This window comes from Rattus norvegicus, chromosome 2 (assembly GCF_021556685.1).
Source record: "Rattus norvegicus strain SHRSP/BbbUtx chromosome 2, alternate assembly SHRSP_T2T, whole genome shotgun sequence".
NCBI classification, from domain to species: domain Eukaryota; kingdom Metazoa; phylum Chordata; class Mammalia; order Rodentia; family Muridae; genus Rattus; species Rattus norvegicus.
Window position 1 is genome coordinate 153,959,335 of NC_141535.1, and position 22,406 is coordinate 153,981,740.

Consider the following 22,406-nt stretch of genomic DNA (forward strand, 5'->3'; position numbering starts at 1 on the left):
GCATGACCAGATAGATGCTGGAGATGCGGGAGTCATTACCCTCCTCATACAGTGTCATTGAATTGTGAAAGGGGGAATATGGTATTTCCTGGTGGTCCTGGACAAAGTAAGTTTTGACAAAGTTTGCCTCTGACCCATGATGTTTTCTGTCCTCTTCCATTCAGAGTCCTCTGCTGCCATTCCACCTCATGAGAAACCCCAGCGCAGTATTCTCCTGCCATCTGAGAGTATAGAAGAGCTGGGTCCATCTCTTGTGAAAGAGTCTTGTGCCTTCGTAAAGCTTAATGTCATGAGTTTTTACTTTCCTCACAATGTTTGCTTCCATAGAAACCTTTTCAGGGCAGAGCAGAGGGACTTATTCTGTTTCTGATGAGGAAGACAGGCTATCTGCAGATACAGTTCAGTTTGGACATGAGACCTTCCTATCTTCAGCAGGGCTGGTCTAACATCTATCCAGAGTTCCACATCACTGTGCCGTGTCTCGTTGTCAGCAGATTCTAAGAGATTGGTTACTTCACACTGTAGACTGAAAACATCATTTAGCTTGAATAAGCTCCTGAACATTTTACCCACACGACCCTGAGGAGACTGTGGAGTCTCTGCTCTTGTTATGAAGTAGCAAGTAGGAGTTGTGTCTTCTTTTTTTATTTATTTATTTATTTATTTATTTATTTATTTATTTATTTATTTATTTATTTTTATACTCCAGATTTTCCCCTCCTGGTCCACTCCCCAACCCCGAGTGTTCCACATCCCATATCTCCTCCCCACTCATCTCCACACACACAACCAGTCTCCACAAGGACGTCTCCACCACACCCACCCCACCAGACCTCTAAACTTCCTGGGGCCTCCAGTCTCTTGAGGGTTAGGTGCATCTTTTTTAACAGAACCCAGACCTGGGAGTCCTCTGCTGTACATGTGTTGGAGGCCTTATCTCAGCTGGTGTGTGCTGCCTGGTTGGTGGTTCAGTGTCTGAGAGATCTCAGGGGTCCAGGTTAATTGAGACTGCTGGTCCTCCTACAGGGCTGCTGGAGTTGTGGCTTCTTTGTCATTTCTAGTGTTAGGAGCCATTCTACTGCAGATCACTAGAAAGCAGATCAAAATGCAAAACTTAAGGGTACAATTGGAATGCATATTCTTTTTGGATAATCATAAAGTTAAACATTGTAATTCCAATCGATATGAGTCAGAGACATCAAACTGAGCATTTAAATTTTCATTGGCTTGCCTTTGGTTAAAATGTCATTTATGAGTAACATTTGAATCTCAGCTGTGTAATTCAATGACATATTTAAAAGCAGCCAGGAGATGGATTTCAAGCTAAGATGATCACTCCCGTAAATAAGTAATTTGACCGAGTGGTATAATTCTAAAGATCCTGACATCGGGATTCAGGTTTGTCCACTTCGCTATTTAGAAATGAAGATCGTAGTCAACATGCCATTTGAGAAGGTCTTGTGAGGTGGACTGCAGAGACCATGAGCGTGGGCTCTCATACTTTCTAGCCACAAGCATCTAGCTGCAAAGCCTCAGCTGTGGGCTCTTCTCTCAAAGCCTAATTTAAAAAGAGAGCAGTGACATCATCCATCATTTCTGTTCCATCTAATATTAGCTTTCCAGCCCCAGCTAATTAAGGTGCAGTGTTTTCTTTAGTCATTCTCTGAGGCATGATTATATTTAAATACCTTTTCTGGTCTCTCCTTATGCTTGTGGAAAGTTTTGTCTCCTTTATTTTGGCCTTTATAAGCTAGTAATTTAATAACCAGCCAGTTCCTTATAATATATTCCTATCAATCAAAACCTCAAACTTTACTTCTAAAGATATTATTCTTGAAAACCAGTAGGTATGTAAATATGGACCATGTTTACTTGAGTTAGAAATTAAAGAAATACAATAATCCAGTAGCAAGATACTACTATATACCAACCCCTCATGAAATTATTCACCATCTTCCTAAATATCCAGATATGTTTATATGTCCACATGTTTCTGTTGGTTACATTATACATGATATATATGTATGTATAATATAACATAATATACATATACATGAACATATATTGCAGAGATGCATGCACAGTCCCCTGGTATCTGTGAATTCTATATCATTGATTTCGACCAACTGAAGATATTAGAAGGAGGCTGGAAAGATTATTTAATGTGCAAAGTGCTTTCTGTGCCATTGTGAGGGCCTGAGTGGAGAAGTCCAGGCAAGGTGCTACTCCAGAAACCCCAGTGCTAGAAGAATGAGATAGGGGGATCCCTAAAGCTTGCTGGCCAGCCAACCTAGGCAATCTGTGCCCACCAGATTTAGTGAGAGACCCCTCCTCAAATCTAAGGTAGAGGGTGTTGGAGAGGACAACCATCTTTGACTTCTGTCTTCCATAGGCTTATCTCCACACATGTGTCTGTGTCTGTGTATATACCACACACAGAGGAAAGGAATTTTTAAACTGCGCATATTTTGAACATGTACAAAATAGTTGTCTTGTTACCATTTCTTGTTGTTTTTTTGTTTGTTTGTTTGTTTTTGTTTTTTTCGGAGCTGGGGACCGAACCCAGGGCCTTGTGCTTGCTAGGCAAGCACTCTACCACTGAGCTAAATCCCCAACCCCCTTGTTATAATTTCTTAACCAATAGAGTGCAATGTCCATACATATACCATTTGCATTGTTTGAGTATTATTGGTAATTTGAAGATGACTTAAAGGACTCAGGAGTTGTAGCTCAGTTGGCAAAGTCTTGGCATACATAAAGCCTTAATTTTGCTAGCCAACACAGCATAAATCAGATGTGGTAGCACACACCTATAATCCCAGCAGAATCAAGTTTAAGGTCACCAAGTGCTGGGGTTACAGGCCTTTAATCCCAGCACAAGCAGAAACAGGTGGGTCTCTGCGAGTTCATGGCAAGCCTGGTCTACAGAGTAAGTTGCAAGACAGCCAGGGCTGTTACACAAAGAATACTTGTCTCAAAAAGGAAATACAAAAGCCAAAAACAAAACAGAAAAACAAAAACAAAAACAAAAAACAAACAAAAAACCAAAAAACAAAAAAAAAGGTCAAGTCAGCCTCTATACCAGCAAGTTGGAAGCTAGCCCAGGATACATGACATTCTGTCCAATTAAAAAAAAAAGTTATTTCAGAATTTGAACATAGGTTATTTGTAAGTGTTATTCTGAGTAAAAGATGAGCATCTGTGTGTATTTGTATCCCAGATGTTCTAGAAGCAGTCCCTATACTGATTGATAATGATATATCTGTCTCTATCTCTATATCTATGTGATATTGTAGACGTTTCCTCACAGGGTAATGTTCTGAACTCTTGTTCACCAGGTGGAAGTGCTATTTTAGGGTCTGTAAAACTTCTAGGAGGTACGGGTCAGTGTGATAAGTCATTAAGGACAAGTCTTTGAACTTTACAGCCTGACGCCAGCTCCAGCTTCTCTCTGCTTTACGGTGTGCTCTGATATGGAGTCTTCTCCACCTGTTCCCACGATTGTGAACTCCACCATACCCTCCTCACTATGACAAATCTTCTGGCACTGAGGGTCAAAGCAAATCACTCGTCACTTAAATGTTTCTGTCAGATATTTTGATTACAGTTATATGAAGAGAATATGAGTGGAGGGGCATCTATAATACTGCTGCGTGGGTATTGTGCTGCACAGACATGGTCAGACACAGACATGGTCAGACACAGACATGGTCAGACACAGACACGGTCAGACACAGACACGGTCAGACACAGGCACTGTCAGACACAGACACTGTCCATATCTAAATACTCCATCGGACAGATGAGCAGTTCTCAAACCTCTAGAAGTTTATTAAACAAAGGGGACTTTGAGATCTTTCCCCACCCCAAGATTCTGTCTGGGTGTCCTAAGTTCGTAGTATCACAGGGTCCTAGGTGGTCCTGGTGCTGCAGATACCAGAATCACAAGCAAACACCACTACTTGAGACTCAGCCCTGGATGTAGGCTAGTGTCCCCTGAGAGGAAACGGACGCTTGTACTCTTTAGAGAATCAAATCTGAACTCTTGGGACTATGCCTCTGGCCTCAGGTAACTTTTAGAATATTATTCTGTGTCGGTGAGTCACAACCAATGATGTGAGATCAATATTCTTCAGACTCAGGTCAGGCTTCAAAACCGCCTGAAGGGCTTGGCAAACGCAGATTTCTATGTTCAACCCAGGGGTCTGACTCAGTACCCATGGAGCTGACCAGAAAACTCGGAAGCCTAGGAACAACACATCAATACTGAGAGAGACTGCTGTGGCGTTTAGAGTGACTGTGCTAACAGAGGCAGAACAGGTTCAGCCAGAACCTCCACACCCTCATTGCTATTACACATTTAAAAAAAAATAGTGTAGCAATATATGTTAAGATTCATGAAAACCTCTGTGACTGTTGATCTTGTAATTCCATTTAGAAAAATCAATCTGAAGAAATAAGCTAGATCTGGAAAATAGCTATAAGCTTGATGTTTCTGAAACTGGTTTTTATAATGGTCAGGAAATGATGTCGATAAAAACGTCCACGAGTAGTAGGATGTTGGTTTCATAAGTGATGGAGTAGTGTAATGGACTAGCTGTGGAAGTTAGCAACGTGGAAAAATGTTTGTCATTTAAATCTGATTTAAAAATACACAAATGCTGTATTATGACCATGAAACAAGTATGCATACTAAAAACACCACAAGGAAATAAACCAAAACAATGAATGTCACATTACCAAAATAGGATCATGTACTGTGTCCTTTTTCCATTTTTGAATTTTCTGCAGTGGTTTAAATGCACAATGTGCACACATGTGCTTGCATTCGTGTGTGTGTGTGTGTGTGTGTGTGTGTGTGTGTGTGTGTGTGTGTGTGTGAGTGTGAGTGTGTGTGTGTGCACGCGCATGTGTGTATTTGGGTGGGGTGTGTAAAACCACCTTTAATTTTCCAACATTTATGTTGGTACATTAATGCACTGTAACAGTAGATGTATTTTACAGTCTTTTTGATGTGTGTGTGTCTGTGTGGGTGTGTCTGTCTGTCTGTTGTTTTGAGAGACTGAAGTTACTGGAGACTGAACCCATGGCCTCCCATATGCCACACAAGCATTCTATTACTGAGATACATATTCAGCCTTTTAAAATGTTCTATTTTGAAACAGCAGCTCATTAAGTTGCCTAGGATGGCCTTGAACTTGAAAAATTTCAATATCAGTGCCCTTTTGAGTGCTGAAATCACAGGTCTATATCACAGGGTCTACTAATCATATTTTTAATTTAGATAAATTTTGTCACCAAATTGTATGTATAATTCTGCAAGGATTTTGGGGTATGGTTGCTTGTTTTTTGTTTTGTTTTGTTTTTTTCTTGTATATCAATAAAACCCTCAATGAAATCAATGTTTTCCAAATCATCTGCCATTCTCTCCTCTTCCTCCATATCTACACTTCTTCAAAAGTAGTCACCAGATCTTCAGATAATCTGGCATTATCTTTCTCATTCATGGAATCTGATTGAAATGAAAACCAGTGTGGTCCAGTGATAATTCTCCATCCGTGTCTTCTTGGCTTGACTCTTTAGACCTGCTCTTTCTGTGAAATCTTTCCCACTTTATTTCCTGCACTTAGTGGTCCATCTCATGGATGTCACAAGTGTGTCTTTCTCCCTTTTTTTAAGCACTCAGGCTTTGGTCTCCTGATCAGGGAAACTTAGGCACTGACTTCCATGTGTATTCTTGATGATGTCTAAATCTTGTTCTTCAAATCAACTCTGTACATTGACCTCCTTATTTCGTGGCTGATGGGGATGTCTGCCTGAGGTTTCCAGAGTCATTCAACTGCAGTATACATAATTAGATTTCTCCTGATCTCCTAAGTCTTATTTTCAGCTCTCAGAGTGGCCAAGCTCTGGTAGAAAACAAGTCTCCATATTTCAGAGATGTTCTACAGCAGGTTTTCTTAATGATATCTCACTTCAATGCCTTCCTTCAGTGGCCTTCCTTAGGAAGAGACAACCAGGAGACAGAAGTGTCTTCCACCTCGTTATTCTGTGGCAGTGAGTGTGAATGATCACATGACCTGTCATGCCACTGTTCGCCGAGTTGTTCATCAGAGTCTAGCAGTTATGTTTGATTTGTTCTTGTCTATAACATACCACTGAGCTCCCTCCAAAATATCTCTTACATCTATGAATTTGACATCATCTGTTCCTGTTCCTGTCACCATCAACTCCTGTTCAAATCACCATCGTTCCTTGGCCAGGTTTGTCCAGAGTTTCCTACTTTCTCTTTTGTACTATTATCTAGGCCACAGCTAGAAGGCAAAGCCTGACTCAGGCCATGACCTGCATTTGCTTAAAACAAATAAACTCTTTATTGTGTTCTATAAAAACCATCATTGATCTTGGACTGCTTCTTCAACTTCACTTGACTGCCTTCTTGGTAATCTTGTCTTCCTTACTTTGTCCAATCAAGGCATACAAAATATAGGACCCTTACCATGAAACCACATTATAATAGGAACTGTTACTTTTCTATGGCAAAAGTTACTTATCAAATTTAGAAGCTCTAACATCTTCTGGCTCCAGAACCCTAACACTATGTCTGTAAACAGGAAGCATCTAAGGTGGGATAAGATTTACCTCGTGTGATCAGGGGATAGTTAAATATTACTTGATCCACAGTGATTAAAACTTTACTGAGGCATCTAGCATAACTGTCCTCTGAGAGGCTTCACCTAGTAGCTAATGAAAACAGATGCAGAGATCCACAGCCAAACATTAAATAGAGCTCAGGGAATCTTGTGGAAGAGTTTGAGGGACCCAAAGAAGACAGTGACTTCACAAGAAGATCAACAGTCAACTAACCTGGACCCTTGAGGGCTCCCAGAAACTGAACCACCAACCAAAGAGTGAGCATGGGCTGGACCCAGGCCCCTTGCATATACATAACAGATGTGCAGCTAGGTCTCCATGCAGGTCCTCCAACAACTGGAAGGGGAGTTGTCTCTGAATCTGTTGCCTGCCTGTGGGTTTCCTGCCTGCCATTCTCCTAACTGGCCTCAGTGGAAGGTCCTGCAGAAACTTGATGTGCAAGGACATCTTGGGGAGAGTGATACCCAGGGGAGAGCTTCCCTTTCTTAAGGGAGAAGGGGAGGGGAAATGGAGGTAGAACCTATATGAGGGGATACTGGGAGGGGCAGCTAAATAAATAAATATATATATTTTAAAAAGTTAAAAAAAAAGCTTGACTGAGGCTAGAGAACTCACATAAAGAGAAACATCATTTGACCATTTGCAAATGGCCAGCATTCCTTACCACGTAAGTTATTCCATAAAGCTCCTTGACTGTCCTTATGTTGTGATAGCTGATTTCCCCAAGAGTAGGAGTTCCAAGAGAAGAAACCAGGAAACTACAAATAGCTTAAGACTTTTCTAGAAGTCACTCCCTGCCACTTCTGCAGTGAGACAAAAGCCACTACGTGCAATCTATTCTCAAAGGGAGAGAATTGTGTACTCTCCCTTTCAAGGAAAGGAGAGCCGGAGAACTTGTGGACATGTTTAAAAATCACCAGCTGGCTTTATCCACTATGGATGAGAGTTGAAGGGCATTAGCCAGGATTGGAAAGCACTGCGGCAAATGGCAGTGCTGGCAAGGGTAGAACATTCTGGTCTGGGCTAGCAATAAGGGATCTGTGTCAGCTTGAGGATTCTGAATGTCCCCAGATCCCAGCACAATGGAACAGTGTGGTGCACTACACTTTTAGTCTGGAGGGAGGGACAGATTGACTAGGAGGATAATAGCTAGATTTAAAACTATCCCAATTCTAAGTATCCTATGCCACAATTAAATACATTTAAATTTTATTTTTAAAAAGTAATAAAGCGTTTCATGTGGTGAGTCTAAATCCTTGGGCGTCGTGAGTCGCTTGTTTAACAAGACGATAACGTACCTTGAGACAGTTTGCAAAAAGCCCTCAAACACTGTGGAAAGCAGTTTGAGCTTTTCCCACATATCTGTCAGTCAATATTTGTAAGCAGCAAACAGATGCTCTAATCAAGAGCAGGCCAAAAGCCTCATGCGCTGAGGTCACGAGGGAACGAGGCATCTCTCCGGAGCATTAGAATGCATGCTCATCACCTTCAGGCTCAGCAGATTCGGATGGGAGGAAAGGTGACGTTGCCGTTCTATCTTAGCTGCTTTTTTCCCAACAGGCTGAATTGCTGGATGTTTTGAAAAGCTGTTTCCTGTCTAGCAAGATGCAGCTAATGAGAGAGCAGCAATTTCTCACTTGTCAATCTGAGCTGGCAGGTCTGTGCCGGCTCGGCATGGCTGAACGTGCTGAGGGTGAGAGAGAACAGAATGTCAGACTGGTCATCTTTGGAAGGCTATCTTCAGTCACATGGCTAATTTTCCGAGAAAAGCAAGCCTCAGGGTGAGACCATGGTGTGCAGACAGGTTCTGGGAAACCCTGCATGCTCTATCCTCAGATGCTGCTGTTGGGCACTTAGTTCTCTCACTTTCCTTGGAGTCTCTGCTCTAAAGGCAAGAGATTAAACATGCAATTTTCACCATTTGTTCTATTTAGATAATTTATTCCACAGCTAAAGATATTTTGCATTTATTTTATTCAACACATATTTACAGAGCTCTGACTAAACATTTGCTGGAGTGCTGCTGAGTCCGGGAATAAAAGGCGAACAGAAACAAGTGCCTTTTCCCCTCTTCCACGACTCTCAGGTCCAGCTGATTTTCCTGACTAGAAACTCAATATGGAATCAAATAAACCTCTGACCTTTACTGCTGTACGTCCAGAAATGAAGACAGGGTGCCTTAGGTAGACTTCCTGGAGTGAAAACACAGGGCTCTGTTGCTTAACTTCTTCATCCTTGTTGTTACTCTGCTTGCAAACTAAAAAGCATCCACCATAAAGCTCATGGCGCTTGCATCTCGTTTGGTGACCTTGTCTTTGTCACAAGGAGAGTGTCTCATCTTGGCAAAACCTTCTCTTCCTGCATGCCCTGGTCTGCCTGGCCACGTGGCCACAAGCCAGGCTTGAAGCCAGCCTCAGAGTAGGTCCAAAAGTTTATCTGAAACTTGTCATGCCTGTCTCTGGTAGCACTGTCCTCGGACACGTGCTGTCAGGAAATTTCAAAGGATGACACCCGGAAGGTCCCTTCCTCTTTCTTGCTTCCTCAAGGTGGGTGGGTGTGGTCTCCTGGTGTCTAGTTCTATTGGTTTCTCTCTCTTTATTATTTTCATTTTTTTAATCTTTGAGATTAAAAGAAAATTGAATCGTTCCCACTTTCCTGTGCTCCCTCCCCCACACACCCTTTCTTGCTTTTCTCATGGTGCCAGGAAAGCTGGAGCACTGGGCACCGGTGTCCTCACACTCACTGCTGGCTGGAGAGGGGAAAGGCTCTGAACAAGCAGCAGCAGTGAGGGCCCCTTGCATCCCGCTGCTCTGGCTCATTCCATGCCTGGGCTTGTGGGTTTGGTTGGTTGGTTTGGTTTGGGGGCAGTAGAGGTCGAACCTGATGCCTTTGTACATGCCTGGCAAGGGTTTTGCCATAGTATACACCCTTATCCCATTTATTTATTTATTTAATGTTGTTTAATTGGATTTTTTTATTTACATTTCAAGTGTTATCCCCTTTCTCAGTTTCCCTTCCATAAACCCTCTATCCCATCCACCCCCTTACCGCCTTCCTACCCTGACATTCCCCTACACTGGGGCATCCAGCCTTGGCAGGACCAAGGGCATCTCCTTCCATTTGGTGCCCAAAAAGGCCATCCTCTGCTACCTATGCAGCTGAAGCCATGGGTCTGTTCATGTGTACTCTTTGGTTGGTGGTTTAGTCTCTGGGAGCTCTGGTTGGTTGGTATTGTTCTTATGAGGCTGCAAGCCCCTTCAGCTCCTTCAATCCTTTCTCTAACTCCTCCAATGGGGACCCAGTTCTCAGTTCAATGGTTGGCTGCAAAGTTTGACACAGTCTCATTAAGTTTCCCAGGTTGGCCTTGAACCCATGTCCAGCTATCTTTGGGATGGTGGTCCTTCTGCCTGAGCATCCAGAGTAACTAAAGACTAAAGACCAGTGCCACCAAACCTGGCACATGTAGGATTTGTAGCCAGTTGTCTGGGCAGGATGGGTGGGATACGCTGTCAACTAAAGCTAGTGAAAGCAGTTTGCCAAGTGTGGGAATGGATGAATCCCCCAAGCTACTGACAGGCTAAGTAAGAAACAATTTCATAAAGGAAGTTTAGATTCTCTGAGGAAAAGGAGGGGAGGTGCGTGTGCTGGACACTTTGTCCTTCCTTTAGTGTTCCAGGCCTTCTCCTCCTTACTTTATAAAACAGACTTTTTAAAGAACATTGTTAGATCTACAGAAAAATTAATAAAAGATTACAGAGGGAATTCCTATTAACCACCAGCCTAAATTCCCTCTTAATCTTTTGCATTGCATGGTACCTTTAATACAGCTAATGGATCACTCGGGCATTCCTAGGTAGGGCCCATATCTTATTGTGATTATCTCATTTTTACTAGCTGACCCTTTTTTGTTCCAAGAGTCCAATCAGGATTCTGCCCCACCCATAGTCATTGTGACGCCTTAGATATTCTTGACTCTGGCATTCCTTCCCCCCCTCCCCCAACCCCTCCTTTCTTCTTGCTATCCTCTTCTTTCTTGTGACTTAAATCAAAGGTCACCTTTGCAAAACCAGTGCATCCAGCTTATAGTAGGAGCAAAGGAAATATTTGTTGAATAGTTTAATTATTAAAAGGCAATTTAAATATTCTGTTTATTTAGTGGTAGGGCTTTTTTCTCCAGGATAATTTGTACCTTAAACTAGGAAGTAATCAAAGACAACATAAAATTACAGGTTCATAGAGGCTGAAGTGATGGAGTTAGATGAAGGACTATTTTATTCATCCATCTGAAACTCAGTGGTACATCTGAAATCACACTGTATGTTGGGCCAGGCCTATGCAGGCTTCCATGCCTCAGGGAAGAACCTTAACCTAATCGAGTCAGAGAAGAACACAGGTGACAGAGTAGCAGCTGTGAAAGCACTTTACCTCACCCTATCGAAGGGAAGAGAAGTTTGGAAGTCAAGGCTAGGCTCAAATGCATTACACATGTGACATGTTTGCTACATGTTTTACACCTGGGCATTTGGACTGATCATTCTTACGAAGTTCAGCAATCTTGTCATTAACAATCAATGCTAAGTTTGCAGCTCACTAACAGCTAGTTAAAGTCAGCCTTGGAACTTTCAGTCAGGTTGTTCTAGCGAGGGTTGACACTTCCATCCTTTAATACTGAGTAGACTTCAGCCTCCCGGTACTAGATAGGGCTAGTGACAGGCGCCACTGAAACAGATAAAATAGTAAGAGAAGATTTAGGAAGTAAGGGTGTTGGATTTTTCTGCCCTGGAGCAGTTCTGATGGCCAACTACTCCTGACCATTCAGCATCTTTCCCAAAGCCCACTAGTGCTTAGTTTGGATGAAGGGTTGAGTTTCCCTAGAACTATTCAAGAAGACTCATTCGGGAGTAATGCAGACAGGCTGTCATACTGTCCCCCTTCTGGAAATAGACACACGGTCCTCTGTGAATACTATCATCTTAGGCTCAGACTTTCTCTGAACATATGGACGAAGCAGACAAGCCTGGTATCCTATGTTCCAAGGGCTATCTCCCCACCTGCCCTTACCCTGAATTCTTCTTCTACCTCCTTCCTCAAAAGCAGGATCCTTAGCTTAGAATTTTAAAACTCTATTGTCTCCTTTTCACATTCCACTCTTATAGAGTTATTTATAGAGTTATATATTAATTATGTATATCTCTCTGTGTGGTATTGAATTGTGAACAGTTGTGAGTTACCTGACATAGGTACTGAGAACTCAGCAGAGTACTCTTCAAGAGAGGGGAGTGCTTTTAACTGGTGAACCCTCTCCCCAACCCCTCAAATCCTGTCTTATAGGAATGGTGTAGGTACCCTGTTTGTATCCAGATAAGAATGCATAAAAGCTCTCAACTTTTGTCCAAGCTTGAGCTCTTAATAGAGGGATGTTAAGCATTATAGAAACTGTGGTCAGGGTATGAAGGTAGATACTGTTTTAAGTAGCATCGCTTGCACCCTAGTGCTTCTAAAGTGGATGCCCTGAGCATCCATATCTATATAAGTCTAGAGACAGGAATGGAGATTAGCATTCTACTCAGGAGCAAGGAAGTAAAACCTCGTCTGCTGCCAAACAAGACTCTTATGTTTGTGGTTCAGTGGTCCCAAAGTTCCCCTGGCAAATTGTTACGGATATGGCTACTTGCTTAATGCTGTGTATTCGTGTGCAAGTATTTTACTTAATAAACAGTTCCTGGGAACTGCTTCTGCCAAGGGTTGTGTGCAGGTCTGTGAAAGCGAGGCAGTGCTGGCTTCTTATGCTTGCATCCTCATCTGGGAAGCCAGCACTGAGCAAGTCATTCTGTTGGGAAGATCATTAGGAAATTTATTCTTCCTAATAAATGCACAGATGCACAAGGGATAGAGTGAGGCCAAGGAGGGGATGATCTGGACCAGGAAGGAGTCCTTGAGCTGTAGCTGGAAACACCAGTGCCTTGTTGGATTTGACAGGTTACTGTCAGTGTTTTCACTTGAATATGAAGTCTTTCCTGCAGACAGGGTTTCAGTGATGAGTTCCCAGCTGATGTTGCTGTTCTGGGAGACTGTGAAGAGCTTTAAGACTTGAAGCCCAGCTGACAGAAGTAGATAATAAAGGGAAGGCTTTTGAGGATGATTTTTGGCCCTTGTTTTCACAATATGGTCTCTACTTTCTGATGTGTTAGGATGTAAATGACTGCCATGTGCTCCTTTTTCTGAGCTGCTCCCCACAATTTCCAGGACCCCTGGAAACTGTGAGTCAAACTGAGCTAAAATAAACCTTCTTCCCCATAAGTTGTTATTGCCAGATGTTGTGTTATAGTGATGCAAAAGTCACAGACAGTAAGTTACCCTCAAGGCAGGTGACCTGGTGAGGGGTCAGCTTCAGAAGCAAGAAATAAAAGGATGAAGGGAGTAAGCCAAATGGTCACCACGACCTTGGGCTGAGGAATATTTAGCACGAAGCTCAGAGAGACCTGGACCCTGCTCTGGCCTTACTGCCTATGAGCACCGGAGCTTGAGCGTTTTGCTGAGTTTTTCTGCACCTCATTTTCTCGTCTATTTAATGAGGATAATTATAGTAGCTGCCTTGCAGGCTAATGTCAGGATTAAAAGTACAATGGGGCTCATTGCTTGGAAAAGTATCTGCTATATTTCAATAGTTCAAAAAGTATTCTTACGTAGTTTCAGGTCATGCCAAACACTAGATCAAGTAAATTCCAGTGTTAAAACAATTCGAAGTCTGTTTGTTTTTTTCCTCATATAACATTCTATACAAATTCTTTTCTGAAGCATATTTCAATTCACTAGCCACTGGGATCCCAGAGAGCTTGTCAGAAGGCAACAGTTGGAAAAAATTAAATTTCTCTTAACATTCACCCAGGCCTAAGAGCAATAATTATTTGGTGAGAACAAGTCCCGTGACTATCACTTGTTCAGTAAGGAATAAAGAACCCTGTGCCTGGTTCTGCTCAGTGAAGAGTGACATTTGGTGAACTTAACCCTCCTCTCCTCTATGGAGAAGAAAAGGATGTTAGGACTGGATGGTGGAATTCTTACTTCCCAGGCTGGGTATCTGAGATAACTTTGCCCCAGAATGTTGGAGGACAGCAAGGCTATGTCTATTAGGCCCCTTGTAGCATTTACTGCCCAGTTTCTCTTGCTCCCCAGAGTAAAATGGTGACATTTTCCTGGGTCTTCAGAGAAATAAGTCATCTTGTTTTTCACTATCACCACTAGAATGAAGTGGGCGATAGTGTTGATGGCTTCTGTAGGCAAGTGAGTTGGTTTATTAGAGTGAGTTCATGGAGAGGGTTAGCCAAATAGCCCTCCCAGTTGAAAAATGATAACACTGCAGCTTTATCTCTGCTTTGATCTGAGGAACCACAAAGTACTTCCCAGAGCCTGACAGCATCTCCCTGAGGTGACTAATATTATAGCTATTTTAACAGGGAGATTTTATCTCTATTACGAGCTAGTATAAAGCCATCTTAAAAACACTCTGACCGAGGTTAAAAATTCTCTTCAGGAAACAGCAGCAGCTGGACTCAAGTTCCATATCCCATTCTTCAGATTAGAGAGCGTATAGAGTTCTATCTTTTATCATTATGATGATTTTCTTGTCAGCATCTCCAGTACATTTCAGAATATAGGGGACCAGTGAGGCCACTGGATTCCTTTCTCACACTTCAGTGGGAAATTATTTCCCCTAGGAAGCACTGTCTGCTTTCCCAAAGGAGTGACACTGTGTCTTCTAAGTGGAAGAAGGCAAGAAGAAGGCCCTTCCTTTTAGTTAAATATACACATTAGTTGATGCTCAGAGACTTAGAGGAGATTACTATTGAAGGTATCTTTGTACAGGATCTTGTGTTTGGACAAATCAGAATTTTAGTCTCTTTAGACTTACTCTGTTATCCATTTCTTTGCATTTGTTTAGTGCTCAGATTAAAGCCAGACCTCCTGCAGGGTAAGTACATGTTCTACAAATGTGCTATACTCTTGCCTTCTCTTTAACAATAGCATGATTAGCAGGCAGACAAACCTTCCATTACCCTCAAGGGAGAAATTGGGCTGGAAGAAATATCTTTTTATCTTATACATCCAAACTCCTTGATTGTGATGCCATGGAGTATATATATATATATATATATATATATATATATATATATGTATATATATATATATTATATATCTCCCAGACGTAAGATGAATATTTGCAGACCGAATATTTATGATGGTTTTCTCTTATAAGACAGGTACCCCACAAATAAGAAAATACATTGCACAGAGGTACAGGTTGAACGATGAAGCTCTTGTAACTAGTCCCACTGGGAACTCTTGATCAGGAAAGGGCCTTTGTAGTTGTTTGGACTTGAGCAAAGGGGATTTGTTTGTGTAAAGAAAAAATCCTTTGTAATGGAGAAGTCATTGGGTGTTGACTGCCTAGGAAAAGGATTATAAACTTGCACAAGGAAGTCCTCTTTAGCAACGAACAAATTCTAGAATGGATAAATATGTATAATCAGTGGCCACCAAGCTGCACTGGGGCAATGAGTGTCTTGATCCTGAATTAAGATCACACTACAGCTCCCACTCTAGCTTATCCTTTATATACGTAGATATGATGTCTTCAGATATTAAGTTCATCTAACTTGAAAATGGGTTCTAAGGATTCTGGCTCCCACCAACCAAGGAACATACACTGGATGGACCTAGGCTTCCATGATCATATGGAACAGATGTGCAGCTTGGTCTTCATGTGGGTTCCAAACAACTAGAGCAGGAGCTGGACCACCTTGTCTGGCCTTACTGAGAGAGAATGCACCTAGCTTCACAGAGACTTGTCCAGAGTCGGGGGAATCTGGCTCAGAGGAGAAGGGGGGGTGGGGACTAGGGGAGGGAGTGACTGGGAGGGGAGAAGTGAGTAGGTTGTAATATAAATAAGTAAAAAAAGTTGTATTTAAGAAATCAAACTCTTGATGCTTGGGGAGTAACTACCCCATGCATTTTAAACTTTTCAATTAAATTTTAAAATATTTTTTTAAAGAAGAAGTCTGGTTCCAGGAGAATCTCACCAGTGGAAAGTTAGAAAATGAACCCTAGTATACCCTGTAATGTAGCTGTTCTTGGAGGCAAAGCTGCTGCCTGTCTCATTTCTCCCAGCCATTCATCCGTTCTTGAGCCTCCTGGTATGTTTGAAATGTACTATGAAATACCGTGGTTTATTTGGCATGTCAAAGTGGCCCTTATGTTACGAGACATTCCAGGCCCTCATTCCTGATGGGTCTGAGTCCTGGATCACCACCTTTTCTATTTGTGACAGCAGCATCTGCCTCCCAAACATAGGTAGGAGAGAACTACAGCTCAAGATAAAGGGAAGTGCTTCCTCTCCTCAAATGGAAACCTGAAGACCTAAAAGACCCAAAGTAATGAGGATGAGACACAGTTTCCCCAAGTTAGTCACTAGGAATGATGTCAGTGAACCATTCCCATTCTTTGGTTACAGATCCTATCATGTAATTGCATTGTTCTGAAGGGTGTCATATCCGATCTGTGACTTCCCAAAGCTGAATGATGTTTAGCTGAGACCAGAAGATTCTAGCCTGCTCAGTCTATACAGATGCACGTTCCTTTCTGTAGAGTGGGCCCCGCTGTTCAATGTGATAGTAACTATGTGGTTTCCTGCTATGTGATTTCATGCTCAAACATCTTGTGAGCTTTTATATACTGGAAGAAGAAAAGACAATTCTATAAACACTAGTCCCTTTTAATTAGAAGGGGCTCAGTGCAATAAAGTTGCCACCAAGTGAATGTTTAGTCTTCTCAAGGGACCATGCCATATGGAGGATTATTGGTCTTTTCTTTTTAACTGGCATGTGGGACATTTGTCAGTGGCAAGAGTCCAATAAAACTTAGTAGCAGAGAGCACCCCTGCTGTTGAGCTCATGTGCACCCTCCACTCTCACCACCATGGCCACTAGCTTAGATGACTATTCTGCTGAAATCAGTGTAGCTGGTAACAGAGGCCTCCGTACATAAGTGCTTTAAATTCTTTGACATTTGTTTTTCTTCTGTATCTGGGTTCATATAAATGGTCTTGAGGAAAGGCATTTGGAGGATGGACTGAAGAAACTAACCTATGTGCTGTGATGTAGGCCTTTCTCCTAGCTCGGCCTCTCTTTCAGTCAATGTGGTATAGTTCAAGAACTTGTTAAAAGATGAAAATTATGCAAGAAAGATACACACACACACACACACACACACACACACACACACACACAGTTTGAATCTCCTGGTAATCTATCCCTAAAGTTTTGTATTATATGGACCATGCAATGCATTGGTTGACTGCCCACTTGTCTGGAGATGTATGTTGTGTTAACCATATCCATAGTTCTCTATGTTAAATGCTTTTTGAAGACTATGATTTTGCCATTGTTTCTGATGCTTAATGTCACCACTCAGTGTCTATTATATTGGGTTAGATATTAGATCCATTAGATCTATTAGATCCACTGCTACAGGGAATCCAACTTTATAAACTCTTCCACATTAACTCTAGGCAATAAAGGTTTGATATCACTGAGCCCCTTAATGATGCTTACCATCAGCTGCACAGCAATGTACTGAGCATGCTGGGTATTCTGAGCCAAGTCTTTTGAATGTAGTAATTGAATGATGGAAGTCCTACCTTACATAGTCTGCCCATTTTAGCCTACCACTACACTCAGATATTTGATATTTTTCTTCTGTTTTATGCCATGATAACCATTCTCTCAGCATATGAATGCATCTTCCAGAGTCATCAGTAGGACTTCAATCTTATGGCACTAGATAATACTTCCATACCTAAGTTATTACTCAAGTTATTACTAAGTTAAAACTCAAGTCTTCTTGAAATTTCACTTCCCTTATGATTAAGTTCTTATCTTCAGGCATTTTCTGACTTTCCCATACTTTATTTCTTCTTTGTTGAGGAAAAAAATTCTAAATTTTACATTTCCCTGGCATGTCTGGCCCTGAACTCAATTCCTAGTCCTGACCTATTCCCCTACCTCAAAAAAAAAAAGGAGCATCAATGAAAACACTTCTTAAGTTAATAGCCAATCCCCCCTGTCTTCTTCTAATGCACTGATACATACACATCCAGCATAATTGTTCTTTAAAATGACTGTTTTCCCAGCATCTGCTAAGCCATTCCATTCCCCTGTATCCCTTTTCAGCTCACAACTTTTGAACATTCAAACAAGGGCACTAGCAAAACTCTACAGGGAGAATTGTACTATCAGGTGACTGAAGATGGACCATGTGAGAAACCCCATTTAAGAGTCTCTTTGGTTGGTTCACTCATGCCACCAACTGGTTAAATTCCAGGGAATTGAATCTGGGATGAGGACTCTAGTGTAGAAAGTGTGTTTGAGTGTGCTTTCAGGAATGGTTTCCCTCAGAGAGAGACAGAAAAGTATTAACACAGAGCCAGACAAGAGGGATCAGCTGATCCACAGTGAGAGCTCCTGAGTACTGATGCTTTTCACACATTTCTTAACTTTAGGTCTGAGAACTAGACAGCTGTATTCCTATATTCATCAGTCATTGGATGGTCCCAAGAAAGGGGTGTCATCTTGTATGAAAGCAGTTCTTTTAATCCAATGGTAGTTCATGAGGAAGATGACAGCCATGATCACTCAGCAGAAGTAACTTCCCATGGCACCAGGGAAATGAGTAGCTTGGTGCCCTGAAAGAGCACCTTGGGAACACACTACACTTAGCTGGACTGGAGGTAGAAAGGTAAGTACCCCACTGTGTAGATGAGTATGAGACTTATTGCACAGCTTCTGTGGCTTATAAGGACGTAATACAGTACTGTCTAGAAGAGAATAGATACTCAATAATGACATCAAAGACACAAATGGAAAATCTTTAAGAGGTACTTGCCCAGTACCAAGGCACAGTTCTGAGTTCTCTTTGCATAGTAATGTGTATTACCTTTTGGAATCATAATAATGCAACTCTCATTTTACAGATCAGAAATGCAAAACACAAAGAGATAAGTAACTTCCTCAGATTCACATATTAAGAGCTGGAACTGTGATTTCAACCAAATTCAGAGTCTGTGCTCATTGCCACTGCATTATTTTGCTATAATTGCTAGAGAGGGGTAGCCATTAGTTTTATTGTCTCCTACAAGTCTTTGACATATGGCAATTTAATAAGAGAGGACACAATAGTATTCACATTTAGATGTACATTGTGACGAGCACTTAATATGGGGGCTGTAAAGTTTGTGTGCATCTTTTAGAAGCATGGTTTTCCAAATGGGCTGCATGTTAGAATCACTTGAGTCACTTTTTTAAAAAAAAATTTATTAGATATATTTCCTTACTTACATTTCAAATGTTATTCCCTTTCCCGGTTTCCTGTCCATAAGTCCCCATCCCTTCCCCCTCCCCTATATGGGTATTCCACTCATCCATCCCCCTTACTGGCCCCCCATATTCCCCTGCACTGGGGGTCCAACCTTGGCAGGACCAAGGACTTCCCCTTCCACTGGTGCCCCAACAAGGCTATTCTCTGCTACATATACATACAGTTGGCACCCTGTATATAGTCTTTTGGTAGCGGTTTAGTCCCTGGAAGCTCTGGTTGGTTGGCATTGTTGTTCTTATGGGGTTGCAAGCTCCTTCAACTCTTTCAATACTTCCTCTAGTTCCCCACAAGGAGGTACTGTTCTCAGTTCAGTAATTTGCTGCTAGCATTGACCTCTGTGTTGGACGTGCTCTGGATGTGTCTCTCAGGAGAGATCTGTATCCGGTCTCTTTCAGCCTGCATTTTTTAGCTTCATCAATCTTACCTAGTTTTGGTGGCTGTATAAATATATGGGCCACATGTGGGGCAGGCTCTGAATGTCCATTCCTTGAGTCGCTGCTCTAAACTTTGCTTCCATATCCCCTCCTATTTTCCCCCCTTTTAAGAAGGAGTAGGAGCATCCACATTTTGGTCATCCTTCTTCTTGAGCTTCCTGTGGTCTGTGGATTGCATCTTGGGTAGTTCCAGCTTTCGGGCTAATATCCACTTATCAATGAGTGCATACCAAGTGAGTTTTTCTGTGATTGGGTTACCTCACTCAGGATGATATTTTCCAGTTCCATCCATTTGCCTATGAATTTCATGAGGTCACTCTTTTCGGTAGCTGAGTAGTATTCCACTGTGTAGATGTACCACATGTTTTGAATCCATTCCTCTGTTGAAGGGCATCTGGGTTCTTTCCAGCTTCTGGCTATTATAAATAAGGCTGCTATGAACATAGTGGAGCATGTGTCTTTGTTGTATGTTGGAGCATCTTTTGGGTATATGCCCAGAAGAGATATAGTTGGGTCCTCAGGTAGTGGAATGTCCAATTTTCTGAGGAAACTCCAGACTGATTTCCAGAATGGTTTTACCAGTCTGCAATCCCACCAACAATGGAGGAGTGTTCCTCTTTCTCCACATCCTCGCCAGCATCTGCTGTCACCTGAGTTTTTGATCTTAGCCATTCTCACTGGTGTGAGGTGAAATCTCAGGGTTGTTTTGATTTGCATTTCCCTGATGACTAAATATGTTGAACATTTCTTTAGGTGCTTTTTGGCCATTCGATAATCCTCAGCTGAAAATGTTTTGTTTAGCTCTGTACCCCATTTTTAATAGGGTTATTTGGCTCTCTGGAGTCTAACTTCTTGAGTTCTTTGTATATTTTAGATATTAGCCCTCTATCACATGTAAGATTGGTAAAGATCCTTTCCCAAACCATTGATTGCTGTTTTGTCCTAATGACAGTGTCATTTGCCTTACAGAAGCTTTGCAGTTTTATGAAGTCCCATTTGTTGATTCTTGATCTTAGAGGATAAGCCATTGGTGTTGTGTTCAGGAAATTTTCTCCAGTGCCCAAGTGTTCTAGACTCTTCCCCACTTTTTCTTCTATTAGTTTGAGTGTATCTGGTTTGATGTGGAGGTCCTTGATCCACCTGGACGTAAGCTTTGTACAAGGTGATAAGAATGGATCGATTTGCATTTTCCACATGCTGACCTCCAGTTGAGCCAGCACCATTTGTTGAAAATGCTATCTTTCTTCCATTGGATGGTTTTAGTTCATTTGTCAAAGATCAAGTGACCATAGATGTGTGGGTTCATTTCTGGGTCTTCAATTCTGTTCCACTGGTCTATCTACCTGTCTCTGTACCAATGCCATACAGTTTTTATGACTATTGCTCTGTAATACTACTTGAAGTCAGGGATAGTGATTTACTTGAGTCACTTTTAAAACTCCCCAGACTCAGCCACATGCCAGAACATTTCAGTCAGAATCTCTGGGACCAAGAGACCTTGGCATCAGTAGATTTAGAACTCCTCCAGGTGACTGCAATACTTGGCCATGTTTGGAAACCACTGTTCTGGGGTAGGTCTTGCCAGTTCTGCCTCAACACAGGGCTCTGCAATTGTTTTTCTTCCCTCTTCGGGGTGGGAGGTGTTTTCCCTAAGGAGCATATTCATTATTCTGTGCTGTGAAAGCTCTTGTCTTTCTCAAGGTCCAGTCTTCTTTCTGCACTGCTTTATGAAGCAGGCACAATTATTAATTGCCATCTCTCTGAGGAAACAAAGACACTGAAAAGTTAAGTGACTTATCAGATGTCACACAGCTGAGAAGGAAGAGAGGTAGGACTCAAACCTCAGTACTCATTCCAGTGTGCTCAGTCCACTTAGCTGTTAAACCAAACCACTGACTGCATCCACAGTTTACTTCTTATTTGCTAAACTGAATTTGATTTTTTCCATGGCCCAGGCTGTTAAAAAAAGAAAGAAAAATGTTTATTTTCCAACATTCTTTATTTTCTTTCATTAAAAGTATCAGGTTTATCTTTCCACTTGAAATGTAAAGTTTATCTTTGATCCATTTGCCGTGTATATACAACAAACCATTAGGAAGAGAGAAAAATATGAACCATGGAACCACGGAGCTGATTGAAATGGAAGGAAGAGTAGGGGAAGTCTGGCCATCTTTTCCTGGAGGCAGGGGCAAGTGAGTAAAGGTTGGAATTGAGATTTCCCCAGATACCACTTCCCATCAATTCTGCCCCTCTTGACATGTCCTATGCTGTCATTTTTCATGGCTATTACCCTTCCCTAGCTCCACCCAGCTCCCATTTCTTGTCTTCTAAACCATTGCTCTTGTCTTTTGATTCTTTGCTCCTTCTTTAAAACTATTTTTGATCCAGATAAACCTGGCTAAAACAGAAACACCCAAGCCTATCTTAGGTCAGCAGGAAATAGATTCATTCTTGTAAGACTCTCAGAGAGAATCTTCCCTCAGGAGGGAGATCCTCGAGCCCAATGACCAGTCCGAGTCCACAGGCTGCAATCTGCAAGAGGATTTTTATTGATCAGGATACACAGGTATCTGTGGGCATCCCAGTCAATTCGGAAGACTGGCGCACCTAGCAGAACCAGGGACGGGTTTTTATAGGTCATTGGGGAGCAGAAGCAGGTTTACAGAAGCAGATGCATGGTTACAGGGATGTGATTGGTGGAGTAAATGAGGCATACGTGTATGTTACCTATTTTGGCTATAATCATAACAGTGAGTTAGCAAAATGTACATGGTGGTCAGGGCTTCCGGGGGGTCTGGGACTGTTTCTTTTTCCTGCCAGGTGGCCCATGGAGCAATGCCCATAATTTAGTCTGGTTTCTGCATTTTGTTTTCTTTTATGGTCTGT

The 22,406-nt window shown here is 41.9% G+C and overlaps 1 protein-coding gene and 1 long non-coding RNA gene across 5 annotated transcripts in view; one reads left to right on the forward strand and one right to left on the reverse strand.

Annotated features, from left to right (window-relative positions):
- Schip1 (schwannomin interacting protein 1) overlaps positions 1-22,406 on the forward strand; it is a 775,862-nt gene that overhangs the window by 100,180 nt on the left and 653,276 nt on the right.
- Positions 7,847-8,996, reverse strand: LOC148006703 (uncharacterized). The gene is made up of 2 exons (XR_015675501.1): positions 8,796-8,996; positions 7,847-8,341 (listed from the first exon to the last, which is right to left on the reverse strand). It is a non-coding gene; the product is annotated as an uncharacterized LOC148006703 (long non-coding RNA).